A 14067-nucleotide genomic window follows, 5' to 3' on the forward strand; every position below is an offset into this window, starting at 1 on the left:
TGTCATCTTTCCCACGATTGTGTGACGGCGCGTTTCATTATTCGTTTTATATTTTACTTCTTATAGCTTCTCAATCCGAGAAAAATTCTCCTTTCCATCTATTTTGCTTGATTATTTTGGGGAAAACAGTCATTTTTTATCAGTCTGACTTACTTTGCTGTAAGAACTTAGAGATTTACAAGTTAAAATATCGTTTAATATGAAATTTTTTTTATTTGACGATTTGATTAATGAAAACACAAAATAAATAGAACATATGTAATACTTAAAGAGGGTCTGTATATTTTCGTCTTTCTTATTCGGAAATTTATGCGGTGTGAGAAGTTTTAATGAGTGCAAAAATGTTCAGTTCTTTGTATATCAAAGAAAATTAACATGAAATATCTTCTTTTGTCAAAATAAATAAATTCAACTGATTATTTATCTCTTACTTAATATGTATGATATGATAAATGTAGGAAACTTAATGATAACAAAATATTTTTTTAAAGGAAATCGTTTAATGAATGTAGAAGCTCCAAACATATTTTTTTAACACACAACAACAAATAAATATTATGATTATCATAACAATTAGTATATGACAAGTGTATTAGTACAAATCAGACATGCCATAATTATATTAGGTATTTTGTTATATAAAAATATTATCTGTATAATAACCATTAGTGAATAATACAAAACAGATACACCATAATTAAATCAACTATTTCGTCAATACATAAACAAATGATATTATAGGTATAATAACCACCAGTGAATATACAACATATTTAACATGAAGGAATTAGCGAAACAATCCTCATTAATATAAATTACTTCCTCGTCAGATATTCTCCTTTCTCTGAAAAATAAGAGGAAATTTTTGTGAGCATACTTGCGTATATTGAATGAAATTTTATGCATATACACATGAATTGTATGTACGTACATAGACACAAACGTATATTGTACCTACAGGAATGCATGCATACATTATTTGTATACAGGTGCATATACACGTATAAATAAAAATGCATGCATACACACGTATAAGTAAAAATACATGCATACACACGCAGTATATAATTATATTTATGTGGTCACTTTAAATATCGTTGTATGAATAACATTGTTATTAGACACTAAATGCATATAGTACATGCACACGTGAGTACATTGTATGTCATATGAACGTGGAATGAATAAATTTGTTGAAAACAAAAAGCAGACCACTCTGAAAATTTTTTGATCTAATGATCGGTTGTTTTTGTTGGTCTATGTCGCACTAACGATGAACAATGGGCTATTGGTGTAGAGTTGGGAAACATTCCTGAGGATGGTATGAAGACATGTCAACACAATTTTGATCCTCTGCAGAGGGGATGGATCTCCTGCTTGACGACATGCGAGTGAAATCGAGATCCTAATGGTTGAAAAGTTTAATTAGGATAGATACCGCACACCTTTGGTTCCTTTGTAGGTTGATCAAAGTGATCACCCATCCACACACTGACCGTAGCCAGTGATCCTTGACTTCGGTGTTCTACTGGGAACCGTGTCTTAAAGTTCACTCTACTGCGAGATGATCCAATGATCGGATATTTACGTTCTTGAACTCAATCTTAAGGGTTCAAAGGATCTCAAATATGTTAATTAATTAATGCAAACCATATTTTATGTTATTAAATTAGACAAAAATAAAACGTACCTTCTCTGAAAAACATACCTTTTCTCGACGGATGCACATTTCTGTCCCACAAAATATAGGGCGTAGCCGCACTCTGGGAAATATGATCCTAATAATAGGTTGGTTAAAAGAGCCGTCCAACGGGTATTCGCAATCTGAAATAAATCGTCCCAATAGTGAGGTCTGAGTCCAAAGCTTAGACTCTTTAATGTTAATTTGACTTTTTGAGTATTTCACCATGTCTTGAGAACTTTTGAAACGAATTAAAATAATTTTGCATACAAACATAAATTTTGTTTATCCAAAGATAATTCTTTGCAAAATATAACTTTTAGTAAATATTTACTTTTTTCAAATTTTATTTTATAATAGCCAAAAAATTTTGGATTATTAAAGTATAGAATTTTTTATGACATTTTAAAGAAGGAAATTTTAAATCGCAAAATACAACATTTGAGTAGAATGGATCGAATAGTTCCTGAAAAATTGAATTTTGAAAAAGTTACATTTTCAAGAGCTATTCGATTGATTTCGTTCAAATGTTGCGCTTTGCCATTTAAAATTGTTTAACCTAAATTCAAAATTTTCTAGACTATCATTGAATAAAATAATAAAAAAATATTATTTTGACTAAAATGTATATTTTGCATGGAATTAGCTTTGGACAAACGAATTTTTTAATTGAGTGCAAAAAAATTTTCAATTCATTTAAGATGCTCTCAAGATGTGGTCTCATACGTAAAAAATATTAACATTAAGGGGTACAAACTTTGAACCGCTCTTCTGACTATAACTATTGGGACTATTTTTTTCCAGATTACGGCCACCCCTATAATTTGAGAGTCAAAAACCCAAGAAACACCATAAAAAAGGCATGTTTGTTCAGAGAAAGTATGTTTTTGTGTCTGATTTCGTAACTTAAAATATCGTGGGCACTAAGTAATTAGCATATATGTCATCCTCTCGAACCTTTAAGATTGAGTCCTTGAATGTGAAGATACGATCATTAGATGAAAACTTATTTAGAATGGTCCATTTATTTTTTGTGTATCGTGCATACGTATATATACTTTAAGTAGTACATATAAGTATGCATAATCTTCTGTACGTTAATTCACATATATGTAGATACACACATACTTTATATGAATATATAATGTATATATGTATCTATGTAAATGTGGGTATATTTGCACGCCCGTACGTTTGTACGTATATACACAATTTATATATGTTCAATATATGTACGCATATATTCATGCGCTATGTAATAACGATGTATGCACTTATGTATAAACAGGGCACAAAAAAGGGAAAATCCTGAAAATATTTTATCTATTGATCGGATTTTAATGTACATACTACTAATCGATCTTATTGGTTTGAATGTCTAACTTTATGAGGGATTCAGTTCCTAGACCCTAGAACAGGAGAAGCACCTGCCATCTGCAAAATATGGTATCAACAGTTTATGAAGGAGAGCGGTGGAAAGTTTGAATCACTTAATGTTAAAATTCCTTTTTGCAAATTTCGTATTGTATAACTTTTAAAGCAAATCAAAAATTTAAAATTTGAATGAAATCAATTGAAATCGATTTCTGAAGAATTCTTCAGAAATCGAATTTTCTATAAATAGCTTTTTTTTAGAATTTGATTGTGGAAAAAAATTTCTATATTTTGCATTGCAAAGTGTTTTCGACAATTAGTAAATAAAATAAAAAATAATATTTATTTAAAGTCATTTTTTGCATAGAATTATCTTTGGATAAACGAATATTATAATAGTGTGCAAAAACTTCATGATTCGCTTAAAAAAGCTCTTCAAATATAGCGAAATACTCAAAAAGCTTTGTTAACATTAAGAGATCCAAACATTCAATCGCTCTCCTGCCTAAACAACTTTGGCAATATTTTCAGGCTGTAAAACTTTTAAAATATTGACTACCTTCCATATTTTTAGGATCAAAAATTCAAATCCATCGGAGAAAAAAAATCGTTTTTTTTTTCATCTGGTTTTGTAACTTAAAATATCGTTTGTATAAATTAATTAGCATGTACAAGATTATGTCCTCGAACAAAAAAAAAAATTGAGACTCAAGACGTAAACCATTTACGTATTAGATTGAAAGTTATTTAAGACGAGTAATTTTGTTTCGCACCATACATAAATATGAAGTCGAATCAATAGATAAACTACATTCAAGTTCCGAAAATTTTGTGGTAGTGATCCATCAATTAGCACAATCGATCACGTTATTTTACATGTTGAACCCGAACTATCGCCTAATACAAACTGAACCAGGGTGTCCTAGTACCGGTCACAAAAATTTTAATGGCTATTATTCGAAACTTGACAGCATTCGACGATTTTTGATCAATTATAGAGATCAAATTTCTCAAATGAATTCCAATTTCAAAATGAATCACAATTATTCCTATAAGCAATCAATTTTACTTATGGTGATTAGAAAACGAATAAAACATATATTATCCTGTCTTGATATTAAAAGTGCTTAAGCTAATCGGAAAGTTACCGAAATTACAAATACAATCCTCTTGCCATGGATACACTCGAAAGTGGGTTAAGAAAATATTATAAATGCTACGTTTGGAAAAAATCAGATTCAAATTATAGTAATACACAGTTTCTATTTTAAAATCCTGATAAGTAGTCTGGAGCCTCATAAAACTTTTTGATGTGGACAAATCTTCAATTTCTGAAATATTATTTTTATTTGTTGGGCTATAGTTTGGTATTAATGTAAATCTAACTAACGTTAGTGCTAATTTCCATTTTTTATAATAACGATAAATGTATTGTCAATGCTATTTACTTGAATCTATCGGCAACTCATACATCAAAAAAAAAATTAAGGTAAAATAGTAATAACAGTAATAAATGAAAGTATTGATAATTAAATTTAAATTATAGTTTCAGTGCTTACTTGAAACTTACTGAATTTAAGAAGGAAGCATAATAACCATTTAATATCCTTTGGGTAAGGCCGTTCCAAGCATAAATTTAAGTTTTAAATTCTTAAGTTAATATTAATTGATAATCTTAAAAAAACAAATAACAATGCGTAAATTAAATACTTAATAAGACAAATGAAATGCAATTAAACAGTGTACCTACTTCTTATATCAACTAAAGGGAAACATCTTAAACTTGGATCTTGGAAGAATAAAGCAGAATATCATTAAGAAACTTGAATTTCAAACCTAAATCAAGCAAGTTAAACTCCAAGATTGTAAATGATCAGTAGCCGTAATATTAGTGCAAATTTGCGCATGACGTAAGCAGCAGATTTTAAGACAACATTTTGAGAGTGAGAAGAATCAGGGGTTTACAATAATTTTCAAAAGTTAAATTTAAAGACATTTTTTTTTTCATTTTCTTTTATTTTTATTACCATTTTTAATTGAATAAGAATATCGAAGTTTGAACATTAAGCATTGCCTCAAAGTTTCGGTACAATAAGGCTAATAGAAGTTTTTCTAGTTTTTAAAAGAACTTCGTTTAAAATTTTATTTATTGCTTTTCCATTTTAATTTTATGTATTTTAGACGTATATTTGTTTGATAATTCAAATAAGACGTTAAGAGAAAGAGAACAGATTTAAAATACTATCTTCCGATTTTTTGAACGACTTAATTAAAATTTAATTAAACAGACTTTTAGCCTCCCCCCCCCCCTTTAGAAAGACTTATTTTTCTTTATATTAGTTCCTTTTACATTTTTTTTTATTTTCAACAGTGTTTTGCCGATAATGTAACGAAAAAATTCTTGACACGCAAAAACTGCTGCAAAATTTCAGGAATGGTTCAAAATTCAGGAATTTCCTGCTAACTTATAAACTTTTTTGAGAAAATCTTTTACAGCAGTGACAAAATTTAAATTAGGAGGTATAAAAGTTTTACATCCTTTTAAAATATGTAATTTCACCTGAAAATATGCAAAATTTGAGCATAGTCGGTTGAATAGTTTCTGAGAAATCGAATTTTAAATATATACAGGAACAATTCGATAGATTTAGCTCGATTTTGCCATGTAAAATTGCAAACATAAAAATTTTATAAAAAGTTGTATGCCTTATAATTCAAAAATTTCCAGCAATTATTTAATAACGTAATAGTAAAAAATATCTACTAAAGTTTATATTCTGCATGTAATTATCTTTGGATAAACGAATTTTAAAATTATGTTCAAAATTTTTTTAACTCGCTTAAAAAGGTCTCTACATATGGCGAAATATGCAAAATATAAAATTAAGATAGAGGCATCCAAACTTTGGATCGCCCTCATGATCAAACTATAGGGACAATATTCCCCAGATTGTGGCTACCCCCTATATTTTGGGGGTTCAAAATCTGAATCCGTCGGAAAAAAGGTATGTTTATTCAGAGAAAACAAATTTTTGTGTTTAATTTCGTAACTTAAATAATCGCCTGCACTAATTAATGAGATTACCCCTTCGAAAAATTAAGATTGAGTTATAAAACGTGAAAATTCAATCATTAGATCAAAATCTATTCAGGGTGATCTGTCTCATATTATGCACACTATACATCGAGTTCTGTGAACAAAATGTTCCTAAATTCACTCCAAAGATATGATGAAAAAAACTGCGAGTCTAGGTTTTGAATCCTCCCAGCTTTAGAGCGACTACCAGCCTGTCTAGGAAATAAAGGCGGTTAGTTCACAATGCTGATTTTATTTTCACCATCACTCCTCGTTAGTCATAAATCGTGGAGTCTTAATATCGATGACCCTCTAGCTCACAAGAGACAGTTGGGCGAATTTTTTCTGTATTTAAATATTTTAAATAAAATTTATCTTCGCGGATATTTTATTGCTATACCATAACTAGGTTTGCAATAAGGTAAAATGAACGAGAGAAGGCCAGACATTTTAAAGGAGCCGCAACGCATAGGACCCCTAAAGCCAAATTCGAGAAAAAAGTAAAATTTGTAAAAAAATATTGAAGAGTCAATTTTAAACTCCAGATAAAAAAAATTTTAAATTTTATTTATTTTTTAATGAGATTGTTTGAATGAAAAGTTTCTAAAAAAGAACTATTACTTATACTTGTGTCGAGAAACCTTTAAAAGAAAGTTTTCGTATTGTACTTTCGCAGACCTTAAAAAACAATCCAAAAACATGGTCTTATGTTCGTTTATTTGCTTTCCCTTAAATGAGGTCCTTTGCAAAATATTTTCGTATTATTTATTAATATTTTCGCTGAAAAGGTTAATATTTGCTTTATTTCGTTTCCTTTGAAAAAGGTTTTCGCTTAATATTTCTGCTAAACTAATCATGACAGCAAACAAAAATGCAAAAAATAAGGTTTACAATTTGCTTGTTTTTTAACCGAAATAACAATATTTTTTAGAAAAGATTTAAAAATCATTTACTTTTCCTTTAAGGAGGAAAGGTAGGAAATTGCAATATTTTTACGTCATTGAAAAAAGGTTTTTACTGCAAACCTTTTCGTGACAATGAAAATAAAGTTAAAACACAAGGTTGTCGTAAGGTTACATGCTTTCTGGGAGAACGGCTTCTCTCACAGCTCTCTCTGACCTTCTTATGAATTCGATGTCATCGGCATATGCCAGTAATTGAACCGATCTATTCCAAAGGGTGTCCTTTCGGTCTAATCCACTATCTCTGATACATTTCTCCAGAACTAGATTAAAGAGTAGACAGGCGAGGGATCAGCTTGACGCAGGCCTCTCTCTGTTGAAAATGGTTCCGTTAATTGATTTGGAATTTTAAACCTGCATCTTAGGTTACTTAAGTAAAAACTATATAAAAAACCATCATACTTTGTTGGATATTCTATGTTGGCCCAACATGAATATTCCTAACTCGGGATGTTGGACAGATTTGTTACAATCTCATATTCTACTCTACTTTATCTACTACTAATCTTACTTCTAATCTGTTTTTCAAAGTACAAATTTGGTCAATGTTGTACATAAAATTTCATAGTTCAATGTAAAATTTAAATGGTTGATAATCGCCTCATGCGAGTCGACATTCTGAATTTTTTTACAACGTAAATCCATAAATATTTTTATATCTCCAAAATTGAGTTATAAATCATAATCAGCTGTTCAACGACGGATATTAAATAATATTATTTTTATAATATAAATCATGAATATTTTTACGTCAACACAATTGGTTTATAAAGCATATATAGTAAATGTTTATAAAGACAATGGGCTACGTAACAAGTGAAAATTTAGCCCACGTAGCTTTCAACACGAGTGTCAATTCGCGATCGCAACGCTCGAGTGCGCCGTCTAGCGGGAGCCTGTAAATATCGGACATTAATTTATCACGTTTTCATTTAGTTCCATCAAAGTCATTGACTGAATCAGACGCCATTTTTTAGCAACAAATATTAAACAAAATTTCCCTAAGGAAAAGGCCGAAGAACTTGAAAAAAATCTCCAGAATATTAGTAAATCTTTCAGGAACAGAACACGCCAAACATTTGAAGAAAAATTCTTCAATAATTTTTAATTTCTATTATCAACAAACTTGCAACTGATGACTTCCGATTTCGGATACTGTTACAGATGTGTGTATTAAGGTAAAATGCATTTCTTCTGTCTTCAATTCATTACGAATTAAAGTGAAGTCAACATTGCTTTCGTCATTCCAGTGAATAAATATGAATTCAGAACATACAGAATTGTAATAGTTATAGAATAGTATATATTTCTGTATCCATATAATTCGGAAAACAACAATAAAAAATTATCCAAGTTACTTGAAATAGTGCCATTTCTGCTGATTCTTAATTAATTTAAATCGTTTTCTTGGTAAGTTTTTTTTTAATTTTGAAAGAATAAGTTCAACTAGAATTCAGCTATTCTGTTTTTAGCTACATATTCAAATTCATATCAATTATAAAATTTTGCTGTGTAGTATGTTATCTAAAAGTAATGAAGGTATAAACTATGTATCTATTATTTGAGAATAAAGTTTTCAAACAAGGAACTTATCATTTTGGAATTCTCCGGGAATCATAAATCAGGTAAGTGCAATGATTTTTACAATAAAAAATTTGCTTGTAAATATTTTTTTTTCATTTGATGATGGTTCTCTACACTACAGAATGGGTTTTTACGTCTGATTAAGAACTATAAGAATAATAAAAAAAGAAACAATATGAAAGTTTTTATTTCAATGTAAAGAATTCTTAAAATCGTTTTTTTATCCTAAGAATTCTTTATTTTCCGTTTTTTAGTTTATAATTTTTTGATAAAAATTGTTCTCAAAATACTTTTTTTGAAAAATTAAATGGTATAACATTATGTGTTTATGTATACTTCTTGTATATTCCAATGTTTGAAGTAATATGATTCAGAAAAGTATGGAATAAAAATTCGGTACTAACGTATTAACGCCACCGCCGCTACAGATTTGGCGGTTTTTAAGAGCCGCTAATCTACACTTAAAATTGTTGCGACAATTCATAAAATAAAACACTTTATTTAAAATCAAAATAGTTAATCGGATTTCGGTGGAAAATGAGCCGATATAGAGTTTAGCATAGATTCAAAACAATCATATCGCCAAATGAACTCTGATGAATAAGATTCCAAATGAAATAACCCTTATGAAAAAATCGAGGTATAAATGAGGTATAAACGAGGTATATTTTAAAGGTATAAAGGAGGTTGTTATTTAAATACGTCGTTGAGGATGAAAAGGGTGCAAATGAATACCTCAAAACCCACCTCAAATATACCTTAAATATACCTCCAGAGGTATATATGTTTCAAGTTGAGGTGTTTAATTTTACATCTGGGGAGAGGTAGATATTTACTACTTTGAGGTGTTTCATTTTCAACCTTAGGTTATTACTTATCAGCCTGAAGTATATTTTTTTACACTTGTGGAAGTGTTTTTTCAACAACCTAAGGTGCGTCATTTTACACTTCAGGTTATTATAAATCAGCCTCAGGTGTATTTTGTTCGACTTCAGGTAATTGTTTTTCCACCTCAGGTTTATAATTCTATGCTTGTAGAGGTATATATTTATCAACCTGTGGTGTGTCGTTTTACACTTCTGGTTGTTATAAATCAGCCTCAAATGTATTTTGTTCTACCTCAGGTAATTATTTTTCAACCTCAGGTACATAATTTTATGCTTGTTGAGGTATATATTTTTCAACCTAAGGTGGGCCATTTTACACTTCTGGTTGTTATAAATCAACCTGAAGTGTATTTTCAACATTTGGAAAGGTTATTTTTTATTAGCGCCATGTGTTCCATGTTCTACCTTAAGTTATTATTACGTAACTTCAAGTATATATTTTCCTATTTTTAGAAGTATTAATTTATCAGCCAAAGATGCGACATTTTACACTTCAGGTTTATGTAGCTCAACTTAAATCTGTTTTTTTAGCACTTACGAAGGTGAGGTGTGATACGGACCACCTAGTTTGTTAATTTTTAGACTCACTATATAAAAAATATAATATATATAAAGATATTATTTATATTACATGAAGAATAATGTATATCATTATATTTTTTTCACTAGTAGAGATCATTTATCAACCTGAAATTTTTAATATTAGACCTTCGGCAGTAATTGCTTGTTTTGTTAAGCTATAAAAGAAAGTTTCAAATGCATAATTCTTCTATAAATTTAATAGATTGATTTAAATCATTTTAAAATAACACTTATCCAAATTCTACAGTTAGTAAAAATTATTTATGGGAACTCATACTCGTATTTTTAGAAGATAGTTGTCTAAGGTGCTTGATTTTTTAAAGCTATAAAACTACAAATTTAAATAATTAGTCAGCTGAAATTCAAAGTACTTTTATTTAAAACTAAAATTTCACTCTTTTTACAAACCAACAAAATTATTTTAAATACTGTTTCCGTCTACATGTTGAAACTTGTAATTATTGGAACCTAAGAGGAAAAAAAATATAAATTAGTAAGAAAGTCATATTTACAATAATAGTGGCAGGTCTTAAAATATTAGAAAGCATTTTTTTTATCATTTAAATTAACTGGATGAAATTAATTTTCCTTTTCAGATAAATATCTTCTGCCATTTCTATTCAATCCTCGTAGCTAAAAAGCATGACATGTATCACAGCCACAAAATAAAATACACTGAAGACAGTATTACCATTAACAAAATTTACAGAAATTCAAATATACAGGGTGTTTATAAAGTCTCGGACCCATTTTGATGTTTAATAACTCATAAAATAATAAAGATAGATTAAAATTAATAACATAAATGGTTAGATAGACTCAAAAATTTTCATGAACCTTGTCAATGAACTTCCGCGTGTGCCCCCTTCGTCGCACGGAGAATATCAAGTCGATAGTCAATTTCACGCCAGGTAGCGGCAAGCATGTCGGCATCCACAGAGGCTATTGAGGTTGTAATTCTGGCTTTTAGGCCATCAATGTTCGACACGATCCTCCTGCAAACATTGTCCTTTATAAATCCCCAAAGAAAAAAGTCCAGCGGCGTTATATCAGGTGATCTGGGTGGCCAAGGAATTGGACCTCCTCGCCCAATCCATCTGCCTGTAAAATGGTCATTCAAAGAACTACGAACGATGATACCCCAATGAGGTGGTGCACCATCTTGTTGCAAAAAGACATGTGGCTGAAGCTCTTCTAGTTGTGGAAATACGAAGTTTTCCAACGTGTCTAAGTATACGACTGATGAGATTGCCTTTTCTGTAAAAAAGAAAGCTACCTCTCGTGAAATTGACTATCGACTTGATATTCTCCGTGCGACGAAGGGGGCACACGTGGAAATTCATTGACAAGGGTCATGAAACTTTTTGAGTCTATCTAACCATTAATGTTATTAATTTTAATCTATCTTTATTATTTTATGAGTTATTAAACATCAAAATGGGTCCGGGACTTTATAAACACCCTGTTTAATTCCAATCTTATTATGCAATTTTAACACTTTTTATTTTTCTATACATCTGTAACATTATGGTACTTGTAAGTTTAATAATTAGATTTCCTGCCCTTTCTTTTTTAAAAATCTTTAAACTCAATAAACCTAGTCTATAATTTTCAACTTTTTGTCAGACTTCATGAAACTAGCAGCTTTTTTTTTAAATTTTTGACGCTGATTCTGAAAAGGACTTATGTTATTGTTAGTCTCATCAGAGTTTCTTAAAAAATAGTTATTTTAATAATTTTTAATCAATGTAATCAAGAATCTACAATCGTTTAATAAATTAAAATTTTAAAGTTATGTACCAATTTTTATTCTTTTTTTACACTCAATCGAATAGAACAAATTACAAGCTGATAAGGAGCATTTATTTTAAAGTTGTGAGTAATTTTATGTCAGGAAAATGTCTAAGAGAGAATGATTTGAAATAATACTTTTAAAATAAGTTGAGTATAATATCTCCTATATAACTTATAATACCGAGCAGAATAAAACTAATAGTTAGTTGTTACAAACACTTGTTTAAATATAAATACACATCCCATAGGATGAAACTCTAAATAATGCATATTACTTTGAACTATAAATGTTTTTATTTGCAATTGATTTTATTTAATTCAGGATTAAAATTGCATACTATACTGACTTATTTCTAAAATATTTAAGATTTCCGAAATTCGCACATTTTTGAAATAGTGAACCATAAACAGCTGCATGAAAAAGCTCATAACCTTGAAACAAATTGTCATATAAACTTGAAATCGGATTTAACTTCATTCTGCCCAATATTCTAATAAGTAATAACAATCTGCTTAGTAAATACTTAACGTGGGTAAAATGCGAGAAAATAACATGTAGTGAAAATAGCAGTTTTGTGATGAAACATGAAGAAGTGAGCTAGTACAGTTACTAGTTTTCAACTATCAAATATCTAGCAAACTATTGTTATCAACAATTACATAAATTCTGTAGTTTATTAGGAGAGATTACTTTTTCTTTTAGGTATAAATTCAGAACTATATCCTAGGGGAAGGCTGAGCAGTAGCTTGCTTGTCTCTTCTTCTGCGCCGCCGCGCATGTGCTATTTACAGCCTAGGCCATCTCAGTAATATCAGGGAACTGTGGATAAGCTCTGTATATATATATATATATATATATATATATATATATATATATATATATATATATATATAACAATAATATAAACTTTGCAACAAATATCAAACGATAAGCATACAGCTATAGTAGAATTTCAAAGCAAAATTGCTATTTTAAAAATCTTTCAATTTTCAATGATTTATTTATAAGAGAAATTGTGAACATTTTTCTCAATTAATCAGCGTGCATACTGCTACGTTAAAACATATACATTTAAGCAAAATAAAAAGAATAGTTCTATTTGACTGAACTACAAACAATAAAATATACTGTGCATAACCTGCTGTAACGATTCACCAGTAATGTTACCCAAAACAGTGACGAGAAATATTTCGGTTATTCTCTCTTATTGCTAAGCCTACAACGATAGCCTCTAAGAATATCCTCCAACTTAAATTATTTAAGATCAGGACGCGTCGTTAAAACAAAAATAATAAAATTTAAGTTTCAAAATTGAAGCATATTTGATTAAAAGTGATAAAACTAAATTAATAAATGTCAAGCACACTTACCGAATTTCGAATAGACTTTCGATTGTCAACACACACGCCATTTGCCGCTCGCATGGAACTCTGGGAAGTGAGTTAGTTAATATGAAGTGTACTTTAAGCAACCTTAAAACAAGCTTAGGTATAAATAAAATGACTTCAACACCTCAATAAATACCTCACTCTCTTTAGTTGAAATTAGGTATATTTTTTTATACCTCATAAATACCTCAATATCGTTAGTAGAAAAAAGGTATATTTTTTATACCTCGTAATTACCTCACTCTCGTTAGTTGAAATAAGGTTGATTTTTTTATACCTCATAAATACCTCTTTTGTTACAAGTGTAAGAGAAACAACCTCGTATACCTTAAAAATCATCTTATCAGTCTGGATGATTTGAAGTGAATTTTAAACAACCTCAAAACAAGCTGAAGTATATATAAATCAGCCTCGTACACCTTAATTATAACCTTTACGAGGTATAATTTTTATTGCTGTTTTCTCTGCAACCTTAAATATACCTCAAATATACCTCAAAACAACCTTAATACCTCAAAAATACCTCACATCAATCTTAAATATACCTTAAATTTTCATAAGGGAACATTTCCAAAACGTACGTTTACCAAGATAAAGTTTTATGTTGTGGGAATTGGTACATTTTCGTTTTTTCGGTAAAATATTTCCCTCCTGAAAAAATAAAATTGCATCTTGTTTTGTTTTTGGCAAATCCCAAAGACGAATATTCGTAGCACTAAAAATGGCGACAAAAAAGAA

The 14067-nt window shown here is 29.5% G+C and overlaps 2 long non-coding RNA genes across 2 annotated transcripts; both read right to left on the reverse strand.

Annotated features, from left to right (window-relative positions):
• Positions 1–480: 480 nt before the first annotated feature.
• Positions 481–5178, reverse strand: LOC147801856 (uncharacterized). Its single transcript, XR_015430393.1, has 2 exons — positions 4806–5178; positions 481–844 (listed from the first exon to the last, which is right to left on the reverse strand). It is a non-coding gene; the product is annotated as an uncharacterized LOC147801856 (long non-coding RNA).
• Positions 5179–10509: 5331 nt separating this feature from the next.
• On the reverse strand, positions 10510–13359 carry LOC147801857 (uncharacterized). The gene is made up of 3 exons (XR_015430439.1): positions 13312–13359; positions 12632–12773; positions 10510–10614 (listed from the first exon to the last, which is right to left on the reverse strand). It is a non-coding gene; the product is annotated as an uncharacterized LOC147801857 (long non-coding RNA).
• Between the last annotated feature and the right edge of the window lie 708 nt (positions 13360–14067).

Source organism: Parasteatoda tepidariorum, chromosome 11, assembly GCF_982258835.1.
Source record: "Parasteatoda tepidariorum strain Cologne lab strain chromosome 11, Ptep-v5.0, whole genome shotgun sequence".
Taxonomy (NCBI): domain Eukaryota; kingdom Metazoa; phylum Arthropoda; class Arachnida; order Araneae; family Theridiidae; genus Parasteatoda; species Parasteatoda tepidariorum.